Here is a 5361-nt window from a genome sequence, read left to right as displayed (position 1 = left end):
TTTATGCCCGTCAATCGGGTGAGTCTAAAGGCACTACATGATAATCAACTGGAAGGTAGGTAGATTAGGTAGTGCATGCAGTCACCTTTATAGTTCGGCCGGCCGGCTGCTAACGATGAGAAATATGCATGGACCTGCCATTGCGTGGACATTATTTAAAGGCCTCACGCACACATTCTCCTTCCTACCCAAACAAAGCTATCTATAGCCCAAGCTACTAAATCTTTGAAGCAAAGAAGCAACGGTTAATTTCCATGGCGTCCGGCAATGCTGCTACTCCTGCGTTCAGCTACGAGCCCTCACTATGGATCGACTTCTTTGCTGGATATGAGCCACCGCCATTACAGGTATACAATAAAAGCTAACAATTTATGGCACAAAATGTCACCATGCACAAAGGTATTTATTTCTAACTATTGTATGCATATTTGTACTAGTATCTACTACTCCGGCCAACGTTAGGCCAGCCCAAGAGGTGCCAAAATGTACACCATGCACCCACTACTTGCAGGCCCAAGTAGGAACACATTTCTAATTACCATCCATGCTCCTCTAGAGATCCATGTCAACCGGTTGCTTATCGTGTGTACATCACTAGTCAACACTTCTTATAGTATCTGAATATGTGTATAGACTTTATATTTCACATATCCAGCGGCACAGATTTGTCATATTCAGATGTCTACTTTGTATATCATCAACACCATTCATAGTCATAAGTAAATCGTCTTGTGTAACTCCATGCTTGAGCGGAAGCAACTTGAAACCACATGCATGCTTTTGAAATTAAATATGCTGGCCATGACCGACACCCTTAAAAGATACATGTGGGTAGCCTTTGGTTGGCATATGTTGGAAAGTTGGGCTCAGTGAAAGGGTATATGGTTATTCTACACAGTCATGTACTTTTGGTCCATTTTCTTTCACTCGAGATACGAGTTGTTCGATTTGTTTTCAACTATTTTTGGTTTTGGCGACCATTTTTTTTACCTAGCTAACCCTGGTCCCTTTTGGTTAATTAAAAATGTTCAATGCTTGCATTGCAGAAATCCAAGGAGTGGATGACGCTTAGGGCAAAAAAACTGAAGGAAGACATATGTATGTTGTTTAAAACCAGCAATGACACAGTGGTAAAAATGTCCTTAGTGGATACACTACAACATCTCGGAATCGCTCACCTCTTTGAAGACCAAATTAATACCGCTATGAGGCAAATCCTGAAGAGTGAATTTAGTAACTACAACCTCTATGAAGTTGCCCTTCGGTTTCGCTTGCTGAGGGAACATGGACACTGGGTATCTCCAGGTATATATAATCCTAACAATTTTTTCTTGTTATACATAGTTGGTTATGAAAAATTATGAAAGAAAAATCATGACGTGCAAATTTTTAACTGGCTAAGAAATTGAGTTATCAATATTAGATTGGTAACCTTATTTGTAAAATATTTCATAATATGGATGACATGTCTACAACAATAGAAGCTCCATTGACAATGTGGTCACGAGAACACCAACATTTATTTATCGATTTACAGATGTTTTCAATCGATTCAAAAGTGAAGATGGAAGCTTCATCAATGATATAACAAATGAACCCAGGACACTATTATGTCTATACAATGCATCTCATCTTCTAATTCATGGTGAGCCAGCACTCGAAGAAGCCATAACTTTTGCAAGGCGTTATCTTGAGTCATGTAGTGGTAGTTTAAAGACCCCACTAGCTCAACAAGTCCAACTGCCCTTCACATACCAATGCCAAGGACAAATAAGAGGGTGGAAATGCTACATTATATCCTAGAGTACGAACAAGAGGAGCATAACCCGATCCTACTGGAGCTTGCCAAATTGGATTTCAACCTTCAGCAAAATGTTCACTTGAAGGAGCTCAAAGCTATTACCAGGTATGTTATATATCTTTCTCATATAAACAGAAGAGATAACCCAGTAATGATTCATGGGTGGTTGCCCTCGCATACTACATCTTCAAACAAACAAAAAACCAAAAGTCTAGTTACTACTACATTTCTAGTACTTAACGTCATTGAAATTAAGAGCTTACGTGGTTGCCTTTTTTGATCAATATGAGAATGCATATTCACTAATGGTTCATGATGCTTCAGTGTTTCATTAGTTTCTGTGCATTATAGGATAATGACATACATGGTGTAGTGATAGAGGAATGCACATGCTTTTAGTAATAATTGACCATTGTTCTTTTATCTCTTAATGGGGCTAGCGATGTTATATTCTATGTGGACTATATATTTACTAGTTCAGATAACATTGCTTAATTAATTCACAGGTGGTGGAAACATTTTTCCGGATATATCGAGCTAAGCTTTATCCGCGATCGTGTGGTGGAGGGTTATACATGGGCCTCTGTGTTGTACTATGACACAAAATTTGAGCTCACTCGAAGTATGATCACAAAGATGATTGTACTAATTACCACATTAGATGACATATATGACAACCATGCCACCCTAGAGGACAGTTGGAAGCTACATGAAGCAATACAAAGGTGAGATTGATTTAGCTCTACATTTTATCTCTCAAATTGTCAATGCATCTAATGTATATTCCACTAAGATAGCGATTCCATATCATATCAATATGTCCTTAGAATTACTCGCAACCACAGTCAATAAATATGTGCGCAACGTGATTTTTCCATGATGTTCAAAGTGATAAAGTAATTACGAACATGTATGTACTGGATAATAACTATTTTTAGTATTTAAGAAGAAGTAATTGAACACCCTGCATTGTCTTGACCATAAGAGTGCAATTCTAACAAGAAAAAAATGGTATACAAATAATGCTTCAAACCAGGAGCATATTACTATTCTTTGGATAATCACCCTGTCCAGAGGTGGACGAGCTGAATCCGATGGTGAACTATTGATTTTCCCGGTGCCCCCCACCCCCCTCCCCGCGCGCGGGCAGATCCACAGCTAAAATTCCATGTTGTTACGAATTTTTCATAAGTCTTAACATAATAGCACTCATTGGTACATACAAGTAATGAGCTAATGCTCACTACTATCTAGTTACAATTGCAATTTCAAATGAATATGTGATGCATGATTAGATTGTTATTTTATTAAAACAAACATATATGTCGCCATAATAAGAGGTGGATGAAAGAAAACCTAAATGCAGTAACGAATGAGATATATTGCCTATAATGAAATCTTGATGTCATGTTACACTATTTCCCTCATGGAGCAAAGTGAAACTAGTGGTTCTTAATGTGTTGAAGAAAGACGAAGAGTACAGAAAAATAAAAGGCTAGGTTAACATACAAACAAAGAATTGTCAAACTACGATAACTTGTCTTAAGATTGTTTTTGTGAAATGGCCTTCAAGATGGGATAAGAGCGCCGCTTTTCTCCTGCCGGAGTATTTGAAGAATTTCTATATGGAGATGCTGAGGACATTTGAGAATATTGAGGCTGAAATGCCAGCCAATACGAACTACGATATAGCACACCTGAAAAAAGCGGTAAGTTCATGTACCCTTTTCTGTCTTGTAAAAAACAACATATCACTCTGTGTGTGTGTGTGTATGGTTGTGCATCTCTCTCTCTCTCTCTCATTAATTTTGGGATTACATCTCTTTGTTTGTGTGCAGGTCCAAAATAACGTGACTGGTTACCTGCAAGAAGCGAAATGGTCACACGGGAACCACAAGCCAAGCTTTGTAGATCAGGTCAAGTTGACTAGTCTGAACATTGGTGTGCCAACGATATGTGTGAGTATGATGTCTGGAATGAGTGATGCAATGATGAAGACAACACTCAAATGGGCTGCTAGTGTCCCAGATGTCGTCATATCAGTCGGGAAGATTTCCCGTTTCATGAATGATATCGGTGCATTTGAGGTATATATATAATATTTCAAAATTATTTTTTGCATGCATGTTACTTGCTCCTTTCACACATGTAAGAAGCTCAAGTTCAAGCATGTTGAGATATAATTTTGACCAACAATCTGAGTGCTAAAATGTGATTTATTTGACAAAAAAATCATAGTATGGATTATATTTCAAATTATTTTTTAGCACTGTCATTTTTGTGATGCTACCTTAACTTGATTGGTTTATTCTGTATAAATTTGTACACATCAAAATGTGTGGGCACCTATGGAAAAAGGGGGCAGGGCTCAGTTACCAAGTTTGTACTATCATTGTGAGTGCATGCAAGATTATTAAATTGATACATACTTACATAAAGATGATTATTGATGTCATCATACAGCGTCGTAAATGCAAGGGGGATCTGGAAAGCACTATAGAGTGTTACATCAATGAGTACAACGTGACAAGTGAAGTGGCCATTACCAAAATTGTTGCCCTGATAGAACAAGAATGGAAGACCCTGAACCAAGCTCGCTTTGAAAATCATCTTCTCCCTGCATTGCAGCAGTTCATTAGCTTAGTGATTAGCACAACATTTTTCTATGGTAACAGAAATGATATATACACGCACAACACACATATGCAGTGGACTATTGAGAGGCTCTTCCTGAAGAATATGTAAGCCTTGGCCCAATTCATCGTGTATTTGTTCCCTAGTTTTCACCATAGGAAGGGAAATGGTGATAAGCATGCATGTGATTCACTGATAATTTGTGAAATGCAACAGTGCAAGGAAGTTGTAGTAGTGCATTTTATTATGTCAAGGACTAAAACTTTATCTCGACTAAAACTTTATCTTATGTAAAGGACTAAACATATCGAGGTATGTTCGAGTTCGTCAGAGATTGAAAGAGCTGTGCATATATCAAACTTGACTACTCATGGATAAGCTTGCTCATACTTTTTTACATAGAGATATTATTTGACATAGCCAATGTCAGTCAGAATAAGATGAAAAATAATCTGATAGTCCAACAAGAGCAATGCAAACATGTACAGAGGTACAGACAAGACAACAGAGCAACAAAAACATTCTGGTTCAATAAAGGTGCTCTATATAATTATTACTATATACATTCCATGTGTATATCAAAATAGCTTTGAAGCGTGGCCATAGAAATCCCAGCAGCTGAAGGTCAAACTTTCTGCTTATGGTGATCCCAAATTTCTTATACATGTTCAGTGTCTCTTCAATTGGCTCGTTGGTAATTAGCACCAGCCAAATTGGTGGAGAAGATTTGCCAAGACAATCTTTACGGTGGTCATGCTGAACAGCGCCGAAAGAGGTGAATTCAAAATGTGTCCCATAATAATCCATATTATTCTCAAACCTCTCCGGCTTGAACGATCCCTCGCTCGCTTTCAGAGTCAATTGGCACAATCCAGGTTATGAGCTCAACGAAAAAAGGATTTTGTGAGATTGCTTGCAAAACCGCC

The 5361-nt window shown here is 38.0% G+C and overlaps 1 pseudogene; it reads left to right on the top strand.

The window, feature by feature from the left end:
- The first annotated feature begins 254 nt into the window (after window positions 1-254).
- LOC123039861 (tau-cadinol synthase-like) lies at window positions 255-4546 on the top strand (annotated as a pseudogene).
- The last annotated feature ends 815 nt before the right edge of the window (window positions 4547-5361 follow it).

This window comes from Triticum aestivum, chromosome 2B (assembly GCF_018294505.1).
Source record: "Triticum aestivum cultivar Chinese Spring chromosome 2B, IWGSC CS RefSeq v2.1, whole genome shotgun sequence".
Lineage (NCBI taxonomy): Eukaryota > Viridiplantae > Streptophyta > Magnoliopsida > Poales > Poaceae > Triticum > Triticum aestivum.
This window is presented reverse-complemented; position numbering and strand designations above follow the sequence as displayed.